The sequence below is a fragment of the Arvicanthis niloticus genome, chromosome 8 (assembly GCF_011762505.2).
Source record: "Arvicanthis niloticus isolate mArvNil1 chromosome 8, mArvNil1.pat.X, whole genome shotgun sequence".
NCBI classification, from domain to species: Eukaryota; Metazoa; Chordata; class Mammalia; order Rodentia; family Muridae; genus Arvicanthis; species Arvicanthis niloticus.
In genome coordinates, this window is record NC_047665.1 from 39,021,822 (window position 1) to 39,043,631 (window position 21,810).

Genomic DNA, 21,810 nt, shown 5'->3' on the forward strand with positions numbered 1-21,810 from the left:
ATATTTGTCGTTCCCAAGTACTCAATACTCAAATATCTAGGTTATTTTAACTTTTCTCTCTGGTACTTTAAAATGGACCCAACAAATTTAATATGAGAATAGACTTCTATGTGCCTCTGTCTTTCAAGTGCTGGATTATAAGTACATGCCATCATGCCCAGATGACATTTTCTTAAGAGACAGACAGGGTCTTGCTATGTAATCTATGCTAACCTCCAATTCATGATCTTCCTGTCCCAGCCTTCTGGGTGTTGTGATTACATATGTGATTACATACACATAACCATGCCAGACTGGTAAGCTTCTAAATTCAGCCTAGGAAGGTCAAGATTCCTCAGAATTGGCACAGATGATCTACTCCTTATAGTTATTCCTATACCTCTGAACATAATCATCACTTTTTTATTCTGCTTTTGGAGCAGATATCAATTGTTATCTGTACCATGCTTTATTGTTCCTTGCCTCTTCGACCAGACTATAACCTCCTTGAGAAGGGGCACTGTGTTATAACTCTTCTCTGTACTCAGATTAGTGTTTTTCACAGAGTAATTAAAGAATGTAGATGAAATGAAGAGCAGGTTCATGGTTACATCAACTTGTGAACAAAGAAATTGTGATGTTGCCACGTTTTTCTCTGTACTTGGCCCAGACATTTTTGGTCTAGCATATTGAAACCTTTGCTCCTTAGGTTTTTTAAAAATTATTTTTGTAGTAGATAATTGTTCTTCCGTATGGGTTTGTTGATGTAGAAATTAAAGGTGTAAGCCATAGGGAAGTGGAAAATCAGGATTCAAACCATCCCTAATTCTGTTCCTTTTCTCTTTTCCTTTTGTATAGTTCATCTCAAACTTTAGCCAGAGAATCATTTACTATTCCTGAATGATTGATATAAAAGTAGATTCTTGCAAATGGAAAATAGAGGTTTCTATCATTTCTATACCTGTATCTATTGCCATTCTAAGGAGCTCAAATTTTTTTCCTTGTAAAACCTGGATAGAAGTGCCAGTATGTGCCTCGCCAACCCTGACCAGCAGGAATTAAGACATGGAACAACCAGTTCCTTCTCACAGCAGTTTACTCAGGATGCTTAGCAGTTTGTAGTCAAGATGGTGAGCCCGCGATCCCTTCCTTGGCGCAGCTTATAAACCCTGCCAGGAGCCCATGAACTCATGCCACGTATCATCTCTCCATAGGCTCATGATGCTTGCGTAAGATCAGGCCACCTTGAAGCACAGCCTTCACACCTAATAAAGACTTGTTTATCACTTGGCCCTCGGGTGGCCATTGCCATCTTGGGGCGAGGTTCTTATGGCACCTAACATCAGTAGCTGCTCCTCCCACACTTAGAGAGTTTGTTGACATCCAAATTTTAAAATTTTAAAATAAAAGGCATGATTTAAATAATTGGTGGTGTATGGGGATATAGTTCCCCCTTTTTTGTTTTTTAAGGAAGATATTGTTTTAAAGTTGCATATTTTCTAGGTATACCAAATTGTTTTCTCAAACCACCACTATTTCAATGATGTAAAGAATGAGACTGCTTGGCAAATCATTCCTGTAAGGCCCACAATCTGCCTGATATACAAATCTGCTGTGACATAGCCCTGGGATCCAAGCAATCCAGTATGAGATCTTAAATGTTCTATAAAGTAAAGAATGGTACATGTTTCTTAAATTAAACTGTATTTGTATAAATAACTGTAAAATTTGAGAATTAGCAGTATCAAAAAAGAACAATTTCAAGTATTCATAAACCATGAGCTATATATTGGCTATCAGTATACAAATTAAAAGCTTGATTTTTTTAACATTTCAAAACTAATGGCTACAGCACATAATTCAATTATTTGTGAAGCAGGGGGGAAACTTGATAGAATAAACATGTGATCCAATAACATATATTTCTCTCCCATTAGATGAGTTGTTTATAAATACAGTAAATGCATTCTTATCATTTACTGTATTTATCAATTATTGGCTGCATGTGTAAGTTCACAGGATATACAAAAATATGCATGGAACTAAATTCTACCAACTTGTCTTTTGGATAATGATCATCAAACTTGTCTAAAAATTTTGCCATGCCGTAGGTCAAACATCAGCACTTTGCAACAACCAATCCAGTTGCTTCTCAAAACAAGGAACAAATACCTCGTCATAGTCTCATAGACATTCTTTCCAAAATACTTTCATAATTTTATCCTATAATTCTGTATTAACATAACAACAGCTTCATAATAGGGTGTTCAAACTTTACTTGGAGATGAAAAAAGATGAATCCATATTAATAGTCCCTTTTGCCAAAGGACTGCTGTGAAACAACCAACAATCGATTAGTCTGTATAGTGTATCTGTTATTGGCTAATAGCTTCCTCTACTTTTTGCAAAGCTATTTGTCCCTCATCAGTTAATTGTCCAGGGGAATTAGGATTTGCATTCCCCTTGAGAAATATCAAACAGAGTTCCAACTTCTCCTGTGGCAAGCTTAAGGTGAGGTCTTAGCCAATTAACATCTCCTAGAAGCTTTTGAAAATTATTTAAAGTAAGTAAACTATCTTTCCTTACATGAATTTTCTGTGCCACAATTTGTTTAGGATATAACAAATACTCAAATATTGAAAAAAATATTGTCTTTGAATCTTTTCTGGAGCAACAACTACTCCAAAATATTAAAGCTCCTTGTATAAGAACAAAGGCTTGCAATTAAACTCTTTTAGAGGGGGATCAGTTAATAAAATATCCATATAATAAATAATATGCAGTGAAGGATTCAAAGCCCCAACCTCTTGCACTAAAGCAGAAACAAATCCTTGGTGTAATGTAGGGCTATTAACCATATCCCAAGGCAAAATCTAATGAAATCACTTCATGGGTTATTCAAAACCACAAGCAGACATACTAAATGACAACCTATCACAACCATCGACATGCAAAGGAACAATATAAATCTATAATAGTTTTATACCTATTATTTGGAATGGCAGCTGGAATAGGCAAGCCAGGCTGCAATGCCCCCACAAGTTCCTAGTTTCATTAACCTTTCATAAATTTTATGTTTGAACTTTGTTTTGAATTAATGGAATAATCAATCCCTTGGAGATGAGTGAGTACATCAGCTCTGGTGTCTATTAATTTTTCAAAACTTTTATCTTCAATTAGTAATTTAAGGTTAGGTCTCTTATTAGTAATAGATTAAACCCAGAACACATCAGAGAAACCAACAGCCACTTTGTTCTCTCTCACTCTTAACAAATTTGGAGGGTAGCAGATGCAAGGAACTAAAATAAGTCAAGCAGTTCTTTATTAGTAGGCACAGCTATAATGCCATGGGGGCATTATTATTTCTCATGCATAATTATTCTCTATAACTCCTGGATAAATTGGTTCCCTGGTTGAAAGCAGCTTCATGGCCCCATAAGCTACTGTTTGTGTACTTCTGGGGGCCTGAGGCTGATTCTTCTGCTTGTTTTCTGACAAGGAATGGCCCTGATTATCTGTTTTAGATCTACATTCCCTGGCCCAGTGATTACCCTTCTTGCACCGAGGACTAACTCCTGGTGTACAACCTGATTGTCTATTCATGCCTCTGTCCTGTGACAATCATTTCTAAAATGACCCAAACTTCCACATTTAAAACATTCTTTATTCCTTTGTCTCTGTGAAAGCATTGTTTGCGCAGTGGTCTTTTGTAAGGCAGCAGCCATGGCTGTCCCTGATTGTTGTATGTTCAGCACAAAGACCAATGGTAAGTCTGTTTTTGCTTTGTATGGCCAGATGGCTGCATTAGCATTATCCTAAGGCAATCATGTAACAAAAGGAATTTCTGCCTGAGGATATCCAAAAATTCTACCAGTTACTTTTAGCAGCCTGTCCACAAATTCCTAAAATAGTTCATCAGGGCCTTGTTTGATACCAGATAAATTCCCATTGAGATCACTTTCAGTCAGTAATTGATTCTGAAAAAACTCAAAGGGGGATTCCCACTCAAGTCTCAGGATGGCGCCCACTCAAAAACTCACCGGCTTGCTGCAAACACATGAGGCAGCTTAATATCAGAGCTCTGGGCCAGCCCGTATCTCCATATCTCACATAGGAGATAGAGGGACTGACCCCTCGGCTCAGGGGTCTAGGGTTTTTATGTGTATGGGGTGGAGAAACGGGGGGAACTTTCATGTGGGTACACATGATTGGCTGCTTTACATCAGCAGGCTGTACCGGTCGGTCGATGGGGCAGAGGGCAGTTCCTGCAGGCGGAAGCTTATCTACGTTAGCATAGTATCTAGTTAAACTTAAATTGCAGTTTCTTGGACCTTGAGAAGACCTGGGGGGGGGAGGGTTTGGAGGAACACCAGATGGCCCATTATTCATTTAGACATACTTTGGGGCACATCCCTATTCTCTATTTAAAGGTGTCCTTGCATACCTTTTTTATCTTTATGTCTAGCCAGGTCCTTGGAAGACTCAACAGGCCTTTGTTCTATAACTCCACATCTTCTGCGGCTGACTAACTGGGCCCAAACCTGCTGACAGGCATTTTTAACTATTTAGGTTAGGGAAAAGGAATCACAGGGCCCTGCTATTTTTATTAGTTTGGACCTATTTCAAAATTTTCTTTCAATTCCAAGCATGGTGGACAGCCATTGCAATCTGTGAGTATACTCCTGCAGGTAGCCCAATCTGATTAGCATTACCTTCACATTGACCCTCTCCTAGAAGCATGTTAATATCCCAATCTTTGTCACCTGCCTGAGCATTCATCATGGCAGTTCTTTTACTTGCTTCACACCATTTAGAATTCCAAAGTAAGTAATTCCCTCCTGCCAAAGTAGCCTTACATATAGTTTTCCAATCTTGGGGGGTTAAATTTGTATCCATCACAGTATCCAATAAAGTTTGTATAAAGAGAGCTGTAGGCCCAAATCTGTGCCACAACTGTTTTCAATTATTTTATCACTTCGAACTCCAATGTCTGATATTGTCTGACTATGTTGTTCTGCTGGTCAACTATCTCAACTACAGGGAAAGCTAACATGTCAGATGTATCCTTGCATTCCTGATTCACAACTCTTTCTAGTGGCAATTGGCAAATCTCAGAATCATTGCACTTTCTTGCACCAAACACACTCTTTAAATCCTGTAGCTCATTAGTCAATTTCTGCAGTTTAATTTCCACCTCTAATTAATATACTTGCATGTCCATCTGGGCAGCATCTCCACATGAAAGGCCATAGGTGGAGCAGAAGATGAATAAGGAAGCCAATCCTCATTATAATATTTGGCAGCCCCTTCTTCTAAAACAGTTCCCTCCTCTGGATCTAGTTCATCATTAGAGTTTCCTTTTTTTTTTTTTTTTTTTATCTGAACTCTAAAAGATGTACAAGGTCTGTATTTCTTTTATTTAGAGTTGAGAGGGCCTTTTTCTTTGAAAGCTTTCTCTGACAGGTATTCTTCCTGAAGTTCTACAAACTGTTCCTGGGCAGTAGCTAATACCTGAGAGGTCTCTTTATCTATTTTATTATCAATAATAATCTTTTATAAGCACCCAGAGGCAGAGGGTGATAGGTTCTGCCTGGGTGGTTCTCAGAACTTCTTCAACCATTTCCCAGGTTTCCTTATCCAAAGTCCCTTCTTATGGGAACCATGGACAGCATGAATCTATTTGAGGTAAAAAAAAAAAAAAATTCTAACATCTGTTTTGAAAATTCTGCTTCTCTCTGCCTGAAGCAACTTTTTAAGGCTGTGGACAAATGCCTGTTTAAAACCCCATTTTGTCCCCTAGGTAAAGTCAGTGTCCCTCAACACCTCTTCAGCCTATCTGTATCCCCTTCATGTACCTCCTGCAACAGCAGCCTCTAAATATAAACTTTATAACTAGTGCTAGCATTAATGATGTTTGTTGTTTACCATGCAGGATACTCTTACTTCTTCTGTTTTCTGTGGAGCTCCACCCAAAATAGCGTTTTTAGGCCTCCTCCTTTGGGTACCACCTGTAGCTTTCCAGCAGCCATGGATGAACTGGGTTTACCTGAAAGAGAGGCTGGGAATAAAAAAGAGGTGGGGGGAGTGGAAAAAGCAAGAGCAGCATGAAGCCAAGATAAGATTCTGATCAAGGTTCAAAGTTTAATATTCAGTGTGTTTATATAGGGGAAGCCCACTAAACCCATCTTTTATTTCAACTATATTAAGTTGCAAAGCAAGCTCAGCAGGCAATCTATTTTTCTAAGTTCCTGTAGGAAGTTGCAAGTGCAGCCAGGGCAGATGACTTTACTGGAATTGTTAAGGTCCATTAAGGCAAGTAAGGTCTATTCAGCCTGCTCAAGGCTGGGAAGGGCACACCAATATTTGATAAGAAGTCTTGAAGCCAGGTAGTTTAAGTGTTTTATTATTGTCTTTTTAGAAGATTATTATGGAATGCTTAAATTGTTTTCATTTTCACACACATTTTAAAACAATCTAACAGTATCTATGTGAAAGCTAGTTGGATGTTTCAACTGCATTGTACTAAACCTATAGGTCATTCTGAAGAACTGTAATTTTATTAATGTTTGACTTTCTAATTTATAACTTTAGTAAATTTCTTTTCTTATTTCTGCCTTTCATTTTTCACCAATATTTTCACAATTCAGAACCCAAGAGAGAAGAAAAAGGCTACCAAGTTCCTCCAAAAGATAGTAATTCTTTAATTATCAAGTTGAAAGAGTAAAATGGTAAAATACCAGATGAAGAATATAAAAGTTTTCTGTGAAAATAATCAGTGACTAAAAAATTACACAAATAAATAGAAGTGTGAAGAAAGGAAAACAATCCAAGATCCAAAGACTTAGCAGAAAATGCAGACAGAAGCAGGAATGAATATACAGAGATAATCAGTAACAAGCATCAGCAGGAAACTCAACAAAGCAGAAGATAGTGAATTTGGATATGGAGGACAATATCAAAGAAATAAAATACCCAGAATTAATATAGAATAAATAAATAAATAAACACATGCATAAAAGTAATATACAAGAACTCTGACATGTGATCAAGAGACCAAGTCAAAGACTCCATAGGGAAAGTAAATAAAACCTAAGGTATAGAAAACATATTCAATGACATTTTCACTGAAAATTTTGCAAATTTATGAAAAGAAATAAACATATAAACCTGAGACTCTTAAAATCCTAAACAGATCTTTTCAGAGAAGAAATGCTCCTAGTACATCATAGTCACAATGCAAAATATGCAAAACAAAGAAAAAAATATTAAAAGCTGTATGAAAAAACACCAACCCAGAAACAAAACACATAATAACATTATACTTTTCAACAAAAAGCCTAACAGCCAGAAAAGCATAGAATGATGTATTTCAAGCCTTGAAAGTGAATAACTGTCCATTAAAATTTCTATATTCAGAACAGTTTAATGTTAAAATGCATAGAGAAATCAAGGCACAGCCACATACTAAAGAAATCCATGATCACTCAGTCAGTACTGCAGAAGATGACTAAAATGATCTTAAATACACTAGGAGAAGAAAGACAATCTCAGTTAATAAGACCATATGAAACAACAAAGTTCTTGAGATGAATAAAGGAACAATGGCAAGGTAGAAAAGAACCATGTCTCACTGAGTAAATGGGAGAAAGAAAAGAACAAACAACAATTCAGTCAACCGATCAGAAAAACAATGAACAAAATTGCAGAACCCTTTTAATAATAATGTACATAGCCTTAATTCTACAATTAAAAGTCACAAGCTAGATGACTAGATTAAAACAACATCCAGGGTTTGGGAGATGCCTCAGTAGGTGAAACTCTTAGTGTACAAACATGAGGACTTGAATTTGGTTCTCCAGATCCTAAAAGTTGTGGGACACAGTAACATGAATCTATAATCCCAACTCTCCTACAATAAGATGGGTGGTGTAGACAAGGGAATGCCCAGAAGTTCATGAGCCACCCCAAGTAATAATGCAGTGGTAAGCAACAAGAGACCATATGCCAAGTGAATTGCAAGGAGAAATCTGTGTCTGGTGTCCCGTGAAATACACATACACACACAAAAAATCATGCAGATGCCTGCATTCACATATATGAACATCACACACACACACAGAGACAAATAAAAAATAAAGAACAAGATAAAACTTTGTTTGTCTCCAAGCAACACAACTTACTTCCAAAGACAACTGAGTGATAGAATTCTGTTACAAAGCAAAGGGAAAGTGAAAACAAGCCAGCCTGGCTATTCTGATAGATGAGTAACTAGAATCCAAACCTAAATTCATCAGAAGATTTTAAGAAGGTAACTATGTACTAATAAAGGGAACAAATCATCACAAAGATGTAGCAACTCTACATACATAGGCACTGACTCATTATAGATTCTCACCTCATGGTCCTAAAAATATGAACAACTCAAACAGTAGACATAAAGAAATAATAAAGATAGGATTTATCAAATGATGACTACAAACAAAAATGGAACAAAAGATTAACAAACTTCTAGCAGTAACCAACCAAAACAGAGAAGCTCCAATTTAATAAAACCAGAGGCAAGAAAGGAGACATTTAAAGAAGACACTAGTAAAATCCGGAGGATCAACATGGACAGTTTTAAAATACACATTCTAGGAGGCAGAGTCAGGCAGATTTCTAACTGTTTGCAGCCTGTATGGTCTACATAGTAAGTCCCATGCCATCCCAGGCTACAGAGTGAGAACCTGTCTCAGAACAACAACGACAAAACAAAAACAGCAAAACAAAGAAAAATCTATATACTAGGTGGGACATCATTGTTCATCCTTATAATTCTACCATTGCAGAGGTAGAGGCAGTAGGATTGGAGTTTAAGTCTTGTTTTGGATACATTGTAAGGTTCAAGTCTGCTTATTCTACATCAGACACTGTTTTCTGACAAACAAAATGAAATCCATATCTCCAAATTAGGAAAATCAGTAAGAAATGTACAAACATTTAGTAATACATGCCTTATCAAAATAAAATGAAGAGGACATACACACTTTAAACCAGTTTGTAGCAAGTAATCAGATCGGAGCAGTGATAAACAGTTTCCCAATGAAAGCAATAGCAGTTCTAACAGATCTTTGGAGAAGATCCAACAACAGTGCTCCTTGAGCTATTCCATTAAACAGAAGGGCAAGGGGCCCATTCTGCAGGAGAGCATGCAGTCACCTGAAATGAGAATTTTTTCACGTGCCAGAGTTTTACTCTTATATGAACCTCCAAACTTTTCCTGGATTCTTGTTCCTTCTACTGCTCTTCCGTCACCACTGACTCCTCTACTTATGTCAAAGTACTTACTATGTGCAAGAGGTTATTCTAAACCAATAATCAAGTGAACAAGAAAGATTTCAGGAAGCATACTTTATCTGAAGGTCACTTACAAAGTAGAGATGAGCAGGAAGAGAAACCAATTCACTTCAGCTAGTAAGTGCTTGGCATTATTGCCAAATCACTAAGGAACAGGTAAGAATAAACCCTGTAAGGCAATTTAAAACACATTCAAGACAGTGATGTGTGGTGGTCACAAAATAAATAAAAAAACCACAGGGGAAATGTTGTCTTTCAGAGATTGCCATTGTGGTTTGGGAAAAAAAAGCTCCAGTTGAGAGCCACAGGCCTAAGTCCAGGGTTCTGTAAATAGCTCAAGAAGAGTGTGCCACAGCATCTGCTTCCCGCTTCTGTTCACTACTTAGTGATTACACAGAAAATGTGGCTTTTGCTAGGACACCTTGTCCTGGCCTTCTAGCCTTGCTTTCAGAGTTTAGAGCTCTATACTCAATACTGCTGTTCAGGCACATAGTATTTACAAGCAGACATAGACATGAGAAGCTATAATCTCTGAGGGGAGCTCTTTGCTGAAGCCTATGTAGTGCAGCCTTATCTGACAAGAGGATATTGGGTTCTGAGGCATCCACAATCGCTGGACCAGGAGGACACAGAATCCAAATACACACTAACGATGAGTCTTCCAGTCTTCCTTTGCTGCAGAATTCCCAGGGAGACACCTATCTTTGCTGTGTGTGCACTGCCCTGGGGGCCAAGAGGTGACAAAGGGCTATTCACCATACCTATCCAATAGCTCACTGCCCTTCCTATCTGAGGAGAAATGGAAATATTACAACAGTCACTGAAGGAGTCCCACCATCTGACAGGGGAGCCAAATACACAGTTCTCTAGTCAAAAGTTGACACTCTCAAAAAATGGAAGGGAGAGGCATGCAACAGCCCTGGTTTTGGGTTTGGGAGATACTCATATCTTTGTGAAACATGTAAACACTGTCCAGTTTATGACATACCTGTAGAGAAGGGCTTTTTCTCTAGACACCTCAGGAGTACGTACAGAGTTTGCAATCTTTGTCACTAGTGGGTAATGGACAAGAATGACGGGTCAGTGTGTCACCCGACACATTTCTATCCAGATTGTTTATTGTCTCTATTTTTCTCTTGCATTTTAAAATAAAACATATATGTCACAAAGTTTTTTGTGTAGATAGTTTTGATATACACTGACATCATACAGATAAGTAGTGTCTAAGAGAAATTAAAGAGACTGACACAACAAAATGATACTCACATCTCTAGACAGGGTGTGGAGAACATGAAAAGGGTAAATATGAACACCAGATGAAGGAAATGTTATGAAACAAATTCATAGAACTAATTCTTGGGGGAATTTAGTGTTTGATTCCGCCATGCTGGTTATCAATACGGATGGGAAGGATAATGATTGTTGATACAGGGGCTGTAGATATGTTTTAGCAATTGAGAGCACACGATAAACTGGAAGAAGACTCATGTTGGGTCTCTAGCACCCACATGTTGGTTTACAACCTCCAGTAACTCAACTTTAGGAGGTTACCATCCCTTCTTACAGCCTCTTTGTGGGAAGGTGCCCTTCCAGAATTCAGAAAGAGTGACTTGAACAGCCACCCAGGCACAAAATCTTGATCTACAATCTGTCCTGCCTAAAAAATATGCCAAAGCAATGGTGGTTGAAATTTATGAGAATAAGTGCCTAGTTTAGGGCAGATTTTTTTTTTTTCACTAGATTTACTAGAGTCCACATACCTAAGATAAGCCCAAATACTACTGGTCTTAAAAAAAAAAAAAAAGGTACCAATAAAATGACTCCTAAAGTAATTCTGTACCCATGGATCAGTGTGTTATCCAGTCACCATCAGAAAGCCTTCTCCCACCAGCAGATAAGAACACACAGATGATTTTAGGCAGAAAGTGAGTTGATATGGAAGGTCTCCCCTAAATCCCTCGCCTCTGCGCACAGGGAATCTCTTGAAAGAGGAGACAGAAACATCTTAAGAACCAGAGAGAATGAAGGTCACCAGGGGAAAAAGGCCATCTGAATCACCTAAGCAAAGTACATTTGAATCGACAAAGACTGAAGGAGGAAGCACAGGCCTAAGTGAGTATAGGCATCAATTTGTTGGACTGTCATTTGAAAGGCAATAACTGACATTTCCAGAGTCGTGAAGCTATCTGGAACAAATCTGGCAGCAAGGCTAGGTTTCTATAGGTCACATATACAATCAGAAGGACAAAGACATTTAAGGCAATACTGTGAGTTTAGCAGGAAGGAGAGCAGGAAACAGAGGCGTTCTAAGTACTCAGAACATGCAATCCCACGGAGCCACTGAAGCATCCAGATTCTTCTTACTCTAGAAAATGTACCCAGAGCTTACTAAAATCCCTGAGAAATGAGAATGGAGTTTTAAACATGAATAATGGCATCCTGCAGAGGTCTAAGTCCTGGAATCAGCATGGACTGATGTAGAACAAACCAGCCTGCCTGACAAACAGGTTGGAAAAGAAAAGGGAGAAGCAGGCTGTACAGCAAACTGACATAACTGCTGTTCACAAGGCCCCACAGAGACCCATGCCACCATGACCTCTTATATGGGAGTGTTCCTAGTCACAATAGTGTGGCCCAACCTTCTGTGCTGCATGCAGCCATATTGAGACCTTATAACTCATAAACTATACTCATCAAATGGCAGCATCTAACACCTCATGAATCCCCTTCATCTCCCTCATCAGTAGGAAGCATCCCAGGGTTCTACAGGGCCCTGTTTGTGGCTACAACCTGGTGTTTACATGAAGTTTTCACACAAGAGGCTTTTCAGGACATCTTCTGGTGACTCAGATTTAACTGACAGCTTTATCTAGAAAGGTGACACAACTTGACTTGACGCTTAAAGACTACTTTGTAAAAGTATCTAGTAAGCATTCATACAAAGTGAAATCAAATAATGATCAATATAAAAAAACTAACATATTAAGATATAGAAATTGAAGTTATAAACCTTTGAATTCAAATGTCATTCTAGAAATTGTTGACTCTTCAAGATGAAGATAAGAAAGGAATATCAAACAAAAGAAGAGAGATGTTGCAGGTGTTGACTAGCAGGGTTTCTCAGGATTTGTGTGTGTTCTGAGAAAGGCAGCCAGGTTCAGGATGAGCCTCAGGCTTTGGGAACTGGCTGGGGAAATATGTTGAAAAAGAACAACAACAAAAAAAAGGAAGAAATTTTGGTTAGGGGAACTTGGAATTCAATTCAGTATTACTCAGAGGTAACAAGGATAATGGATGCATGTTGGCAAACAAACACACAATCACATGCACGCACACACAAACAAACTTGGAAAAGTCAATTTGCTAGTGTGAGGCTCAAAAATAATCTTCTTTAAATTTTAGCTTTGAATACCAGTAAGTACTATTGCCTGAGAGACCACACAAAATATCCCAGAGACCACAGAAAAAAAGGAGAAATTTCAAGGACCTAAGATGCAATATTGGCTGTGTCCATGCCTGCTTTGTGAGTTCCATTAGAAGCTATTGTGCAAAATTTGCTGTTCAGATCTCTGTCTTGCATTACACAGGCTTTCTTCAAAGAAGGTTTTTGTATCCTGTATACAAGTTTTTCTACCTAGGAAGGAAGATAGCTTTGAAGTATATTAAGGAAATTATCTTTTCCTCCACGACAGTGCTTGGCACTCTGGAAACAAGTCTGTTTATGTGAAATATATGTTCAATTGGTGGGAAAACCCCGAGAAGAAACCCACACACCTTATTCTCATCCACTTGGCTTTTCCAAACATCCTAATCCTTCTTACAAAAGGATTGACAAAGACATTAATGGGTTTTGGTTTGAGAAACATCCTAGATGACGTAGGCTGTAAGATAACTGTTTACCTGACAAGGGTGGCCCATGGCCTCTCCATCTGCACCAGCAGTCTCCTCACTGTGGTCCAGGCCATTATCATCAGTCCCAGAGTATCTGAGTGGAGGAGGCTCAGGCCAAAGTCTGCATGGCACATCCTTTTATTCTTCCTATTCTTTTGGATACTCAGTGCTTTAATAAGTATAAATCTGATCTATTCCATCAAAAGTACAGGACTGAATATATCACAGCTTAAGAATAGTGACAAATATTGCTATTTTACACTAGAAAGTCAGGAAATAAAATGGATTGTTCTCCCTCTCATGGTCCTGAGAGATGCAGTGTTTCAGGGTGCCATGGGAGGGGCCAGTGGCTACATGGTATTTCTTCTCCACAAGCATCACCAGCATGTCCTCTACCTTCAGAACTCCAAGCTTCTCTACAGAACTCCCCCTGAGCTGAGAGCTGCTCAAAGTGTCCTCCTTTTGATGGCTATATTTTGCTTGGTTGCACTGTATACACAAAATATTTAAGTAAAAGATGTGTATTATATTGTGCTATATGTTATTAAATATTGTTTTTTAATATATTTTTAAATTTATATGTATGTGTATGTGTGAATGCACACCACATTTGTACAGGTGCCAACACAGGCCTGAATAGAGTTTTAGGTCCTAAGGGGCTAGAGCTACAAACTGTCATGAGTCCATGGTGTGAGTGTTGGACGAGGCAGTGGAGTTCTCCACAAGAGAAGCAAGAATCTTGACCACCCCTCTACTTCCTAGTCTTTCTGGTGTAAACATGACTTGTCTGTAGGTAACATCCATTGCTCATGTTATTTTCACAGCACTTATGTTAAAGGCTTTTTCTAAGTGTCTGACATAAAAAACCAGACAAATCAATATCTTCTAAGTCAGTCTGTATAATTTGACTCAAAAGGAAGTGATGTAAGAACATGGAGAAAGAAAATAAGGTGTGTTTAATTTGAATGATGGAGACTTTGTTCAACATTAAGAATAGACAGTAAACTCAAGAGATAACTCAGTGAGTAAAAGCACCTGCTGACACTCAGACAGCCTGATCTGTAGCTGAAGAAGAAAATGACTTGCATATGCTGTCCTCTGACCACCACAGACATGCTCACACACATACACACACACAGAGAGAGAGAGAGAGAGAGAGAGAGAGAGAGAGAGAGAGAGAGAGAGAGAGAGAGAGAGAGAGAGATATGCAGGAACATACAAAATAAACTTTAATTTTATTTTAAAATTAAAACATTGTAGAAAGAAGATGTATAATTGTTGATACAACATGAACAAAGATGGACTTGATTCTAAGTGGCACACAGAGTTGCTATTTTTAATTTCTCTGTAAAAGTCAGAGAAGATTGGTAAACAATATAAAAATCTTGATCAGAATATAAATTTAAAATTTTAATACATAATAAAATAGTAACAAAACTAAATATGTAGCATATACTGAAGGCAACCTGGAAATGGAATTAAACTATGCCCTTCAGATACCTCACCAGAGATTTGACAATTGGATTAGTATAAACATCACCTCACATTTCATCGTTTCTTCATGTGGACACATTGCAATGTATTCTTGGGGACATAAAGTCACTCCTCACCGTGGTGGCCAATGGCCATGTCACTCTTGATGGAAATACATCCACAACAAAACTGTATTTACTTGTCCACTTCATATTTCTCTCCATTCCTTCCAAACTGTTCTATTAACATCCTCAGATGCTGAATCCCAAACCCACGTAGGACTCCAAGCTTGTTCATAGCTTGGAACTGTGGGTGGAGGTGAAGAGACAGAGGAAGCCTGCCTCTGCATTTCCCTGCCGCTGTGCGGGGCTAGAGAAGTTAACGCTCCTTCCCTCCCCTCTTCATAGATGCCTCTGGCCTTTGGAAATGGCAAACAAAAAGGGCCCAGCCTGGCACCAGAATATTGCAATTTTCCTTTCCCCTTTCTTGATAGTACTCTCTTCCCCCTGACGAACCCCTGGGGGCGTGGGGTGGCAGATGCTAGCCATGGTAACAGACAGAAAGCACCATACCCAAGCCTCCATGTCACCGAGACTAACACCCTTTGATTGTTAACCAGCACTTCTCAGGTGCAGATGGCTCTTGCCCTTGAAGGAAGCAGGGACCAATATCCTTGAAATGATGATGATGATGATGATGATGATGATGATGATGATGATGATGATAATAATTATTATTATTATTATATAAAAGCCCACTCTTTGACTATAGGAGAGGAGCAATTACATGTTCTCAGACAGCTGTGACCACATTGTAAAAATACACTACCTTCTGATAGCACGAATAAGTTACTTTTCCCAGGTCAGGACGGTCCCTCTCCAGCTGCATGGTTCCACCCCTCTGTTGGAACAAATATTACCAGGTTTGAAGGATGGAACTCACTTATCACCTCCCCAGTCACGGAACCCCAGAGTTTGAGGATCCCAGCTTATACATATACCCCGGGCATCTTATTCATAACCTGCAGAGTGGGAGAGGTTTGTGATCTAGGTCAGACTCATGTAATAAAGACTCTTTGTTTTTACATCGGACTTGCAATTCTTGGTGTTCTTTTGGGGTTCCCGAGAACTGGGCATAAAATTCTTGGGGCTAGTCCAGGATTCCCCAGCAGATCTCTGGAATCCGCAATCCGGAGTCTAGTGTCAGAGAATGAGTGGTGAGTGTCAGTGTTCCTGTACCGTTTGCATCTGTTCTGTTCGTAACTTTGGCATTGGAAAAGCCGAGAGACATTGGTGTACGTGTCAGAGGGTGGCTAGAGCGGACATGCTGGAAGGTCACCACCATGCAGTTCAGGGAGACATCTCTGATCCTGAGAGCTTGCGGGTTACCCATCACAGGGAGGAATTTGTGTTCGAGGAGGGACCTCAGCACAGTCTACTTTCTTACTCGCCTCGCTTCCCAGTGCTTGGATTTACTTTTGTTTCCAGTCTCGATGTGGCTATTTTGTGCATGTGGGTCTTTCTGTGATGCTTCTTACAGTGCTTGGTTTTGTGTTGTACTGGATTGCGATGGACAATATGGGACAGGCTGATTCTCACCCTTTCAACATTGTTTTATCCCACTTTAAGAAAGAACTAGAATTCAGTCTCTCAGTGGATGGGAAGAAGAAAAAAATGTACACATATTACAGCTTAGAGTGGCTTGCCCTCAGAGTCAGTTGACCACCAAAGGGGATCTTTCACCTCCCACGGTGTTAGTAGTGAAAGATAGAGTGTTTCAAAAGGCACAGGGATATCCAGATCAAGTCCTCTATATGGTGGTTTGGAAGGACTTGGTCACCAATCCACTGCCGTGGGTTAAATTCTTCTTCTTCCCTCCAACTAATGCTTCTTCAACACCAGGAACAGCGTCAGCCCTTTCTTTTTTTGAAAAGAATATGGTTTTATCTACTTCCAAGTTTCTATTTAGAAAACAATTCCTTCATAATATATTCATGAGTTTATAGCCCTAGGATATACAGTTCTCAACTCTCTTGTTCAGAGATGAACATCATGTAGAATTGTGCCTTGCATACTGGGAGACTCAGACACTGAGAAATGTCTCCTTCATTTACTTTGTTAACAAATTTACTTTGTTAACAATACATTTGTTAACAAATACATTTGAAAGAACTCTAGTTCTATGTGAAACCAAATCTCATCCCAGTAGCTTTGGCAGATTATTTTTTCAGACAACAGCCATAGTAAACTAAACTTCTAAGCAGATCTAACACTCATAGTCACTTAAAGTGACATGCATACCTCATTCTCTATTCTGTCTCAGATGAAGTGATTTAATTGTAAGTGTAGGAAACTGAGTTATCACTACTAGTAAGAACCAGGAATCATTAGGCAAATTTTATCAAGATAAGCATTTGTTGGATCTTTTCGCCTGGATTTTCTTTACTAAAACATAATCCTATAGGCACAATTCATTTTGAGAATTAGAACAGGAAGCATGCTATACATAACAGTTTTCATTATTTTACTGAGATAAACTAAAATGGCAGGAAGTTGTTATTGTTGTTGCTGTTGCTGTTGTTGTTGTTAATTTAAAATGACTTGATAAGGCAGCCTCAGAGTGGCTAGAACAGAAACACCAAAGCTCCAGTGCCAGGGCTCTACAATTCTCTCTAAAGAGTGGGGAATGAAAGAAAGACACCTAAGTGCCAGACCCATCTAAGAGCAGGTGACAATATGATGATGATCGAATGTATGGTAGAAGAAGGAAAAGATGAAGTATGTGGTAAACAGGTGGGAACAAAAGCAAAGCTGAGTGGCTCTTGCAGTGTGGAGGGAGGTGGATCTGGAGACTGGACAGTGCTGAGAAACAGGTAAATATAAGGAGTCTATGCAACCACCTGGGGGCTGTGCCCTGCCCCAGCCTTGAGCAGGCCAGAAAGCCTTTTTTTTTTTTTTTTTTTTTTTTTTTTTTTTTTTTTTTTTTTTTTTCCACAATAGAACTATTGTAATAGGACCTAGGTGAAGTACCCTGGCTGTCTACTTGCTGAGTTTTACAACCTGAGTGATATGTCTATCATGAACTCAGTTGTACTAAGTCCTGGAGGCCTGTTACAGACCCACCCAACAGAAAAAAGAAATTATAGATCAACATATTTTATGAACATGAATGCAAACATTCTTAATAAAATTTGCAAACTAAGTTCAAGAATACTCCAAATGTGATATCAATCATGATCATATTGGCTTCATCCAAAGGATACACAGATGGTTTAACTTATATTATGTATTATTGCTTTAAATCATTAAATGCAACCTACCACATAAACAAACTGAAAGACAAAACCAGGTGATATCTGGTTAACCTTTGACAAAATCCCACATTCCCTTCTTACTCAAAGTCTTAAAGAGACTAGAAAGACAAGGGACATATGTCAATATGTTAAAAGTGATTTACAGCAAACACACAGCCAACATTATTCTAAATAGAGAGAAACTCAAAACACTCTCACTATAATCAGTAACAAAACAAGAACGTTCACTCATCCAAGATGATTCAATAAAGCACTTGATATCCCATTTAGAATAATAAACTGAGAAACATCAAGTAGACATAAAAAATGAAAGAAAGAATTCAAAGTATATTTATATGCAGATGATATGATTTTAAACATAAAAAACCTTACAACACTACCAGGAAACACCTATAACTGACAAACACTTTTAGTAAAGTGGTAGGATTAAAAAAAAAAAACTAACACACATATATTAGTAGGCTTCCTATATAAAACAGACAAATATACATGCAAACAGTATTCTTCACAGTAGACTAAAAGATATTTTGGAATAATTCTAAGTAAGGGAAAGATTTGTTGTTGTTGTTTAACATTTTACTATTTTCATTTTATTGGTTATTTTATTTATTTACATTTCAAATGTTATCCCCCTTCCCGGTTTCCCCCCCACAAACCACCTACACCATCTACCCTCCCTACAACTTCTTTGAGGGTGCTCCTCCACCCACCTACCCACTCCTGCTTTACCTTCCTAACATTCCCCTACACTGGGGCATCAGGCCTTCACAGGACCAAGGGCCTCCCCTTCCATTGATGCCAGATAAGATCATCCTCTGCCACATATGCAGCTGGAGCCATGAGTTCCTCCATGAGTACTCTTTGGTTGGTGGTTTAGTCCCTGGGAGCTCTGGGGTGTCTAACTGATTGATATTGTTATTCTTCCTATGGGCTTGCAAATCCCTTCAGCTCCTTCAGTACTTCCCCTAACTTTTCCAGTGGGGCCCCTGTGCTCAGTCCAATGGTTGGCTGCAAGCATTCACATCTTTATGGGTTAGGCTCTGGCAGAGCCTCTCAGGACACAGCTATAACAGGCTTCTGTCAGCAAGCACTTCTTGGTATCCAAAATAGTGTCTGGGCTTGGTGTCTGTATATGGGATGAATCCTCAAACTGGGCAGTCTCTGAATGGCCTTTCCTTCAGTCTCTGCTCCACTCTTTGTCCCTGTATTTCCTTTAGACAGGAGCAAGTCCCAGTTAATATTTTTGAGATGGGTGGGTGGCCCTTCCCTCAACAGGGGGCCATGCCTAACCTCTGGATATGGTCTCTACAGGTTCTCTCTCCCCCTTGTTGGTTATTTTAATTAATGTCATCCCCATTAGGTCCTGGGAGCTTCTTGTTTCCTGACATGTGCGACTTTCTGATGGTTACCCCCAGTTCCCCATGCCCCACTGCTACACACCTCTGATCAGTTTTTTTGACCCTCTGTATATCATAACCATCTCCACTCATACCTGGTTCTGTCTCCCTTTTTTTCCTCCCCCCCTCCAAAGTCCTTCCCTCCCTCTACCTCCTATGATTATTTTGTTCCCCCTTCTAAGTAGGACTGAAGCCTCCACACTCTGGTCTTCCTTCTTCTTGAGCTTCATATGATCTCTGAGTTTTATCATGTGTATTTCCAGCTTTTTGTTTAATATCCACTTATCAGTATAACTCACCTATTAAAAACAATGACTTCAATGAACTCACAGGCAAATGGATGAAACTAGAAAATATCATCTTGAGTGAGGTAATCCCATCACAAAAAACGCACACATGGTATGTACTCACTGATAAGTGGATATTAGGCAAAAAACTCAGAATATCCAAAATACAACTCTCAGACCATATGAGGTTCTTTTCTTTCTTAAAAGCTGTAAGACATTGAGGGAAAAAAATGAATAAGATTGAAAGACTCTCCCATACTTGTGGATGTTCAGGATTAATATTGTGAAAAGTGGGCATCTTATCAAAAGCAAACTACAAATTTAATGCAATCTCCCTCAAAATTGCAACACATTTATTTTTTTTTACAAAAGTTTCTTTTAAATGTTCAAATTTATATGGAAATTCCAAAAAGACAGGATAGTTTAAAAATCATGATCAATAAAAGAACTGATGGAAGTATCTCTATCCCAGTTTTCAGGTTGTATTACTGAGCTGTAGTAACTTAAAAAATTCATACTTGAAATGGTTTTGGCATGAAAATAGACATGTTGTTCAATGCAATCAACTTGAAAACTCAGATGTAATTTTATATATCTAAGGACAACTGATTTTTAACAAAGAAACCAAACATAAAACTGGAGAAAAGAGAGCATCATCAACAAAGGATTGTAGTTAAACTGTATGGCTGCATGTAGGATAATGAAAACAGATTTATATTTACCACCCTAAAAAAAATCAACTCCAAATGGACCAAGGTTCTAAACATAAGACTTGATATGATGAACTTAATAGATCAAAATGTAAGAAATAGGTTTATTGGCATGAAAAATGCCTTCCTAAACAGAATACAAGTTGCATGGGTATTAAGGCCAACAATTAATAAATGGATTTTCTTGTAGCTGAAAGGCTCTATAAAGTGAAGGTCACTATTATTCAGCCAAAGTGGCAATCTACAGAATGGGAAAAGATCTTCACCAATTATACATCTGACAGTAAGTTAGTATGTAGATTATACAAAGAACTCAAAATAACTGGACATAAAAAAATGAATAATTGACCTTGGGCACTGGCTCCGCACCCAGTCTCACAACTCCTAGAAAAAGCTCGACTCCCAGGTACTCTAACATGCCTAGGATCACAGGATCTCAGGAACTTGGCCAGTCACACCAGGATTTTAGGATCCCAGAAGCAGCTTGACTCCCAGGAGTTCTGACACACCCAGGATTACAGGATGAAACAATCAGAGGATCAAAGAGACAGCTGGAATCTGAGGAGTTTTGACACAAGCAGGATCAGAGAAGGGACAGGCTCCAGTCAGGAACAGGGAGTTCACCTAGCACTAGAGGTAACCAGATAGTGAGAGACTAGCACAAGAACATAAGCAACAGAAACCAACACTACTTGGCATCACCATAACCCAGTTCTCCCACCAAAGCAAGTCCTAGATACCTCATCACACTTGAAAAGCAAAATTCATATTTAAAATCACTCCTCATGATGATGATAGAAGAATTTAAGAAGAACATAAACAACTCCTTTAAGAAAGTACAGGAGAACACAGCTAAACAGGTAGAAGCCCTTAAAGAGGAAACACAAAAATCCCCTAAAGAATTACAGGAAAGCACAATCAAACAGGTGAAGGAATTGAACAAACCCATCCAGGACCTAAAAATGAAAATAGAAACAATAAAGAAATCACAATGGCAATCAACCATGGAGATAGAAAACCTGGGAAAAAGATCAGGAGTGATAGACACAAGCAGCACCAACAGTATACAAGAGATAGAAGAAAGAATCTCAGGGGTACCTTAGAAAACATTGACACAACAGTCAAAGAAAATGCAAAATGCAAAAAAATCCCAATCCAAAACATCCAGGAAATCCAGGATGCAATGACAAGACCAAACCTAAGAATAATAGGTATAGAAGAGAGTGAAGATTCCCAAATTCAAGGGACAGTAAATACCTTCAACAAAATTATAAAAGAAAACTTCCCTAACCTAAAGAAAGAGATGCCCATAAACATACAAGAAGCCTACAGGACTCCAAATAGACTGGACCAGAAAAAAATTTCCTCCCATCACATAATAATCAAAACACCAAAAGCACAAAACAAAGAAATAATATTTAAAG

The 21,810-nt window shown here is 38.6% G+C and overlaps 1 pseudogene; it reads left to right on the plus strand.

Annotated features, from left to right (window-relative positions):
• Positions 1 to 5,640: 5,640 nt before the first annotated feature.
• On the plus strand, positions 5,641 to 13,716 carry LOC117713373 (putative vomeronasal receptor-like protein 4; annotated as a pseudogene).
• The last annotated feature ends 8,094 nt before the right edge of the window (positions 13,717 to 21,810 follow it).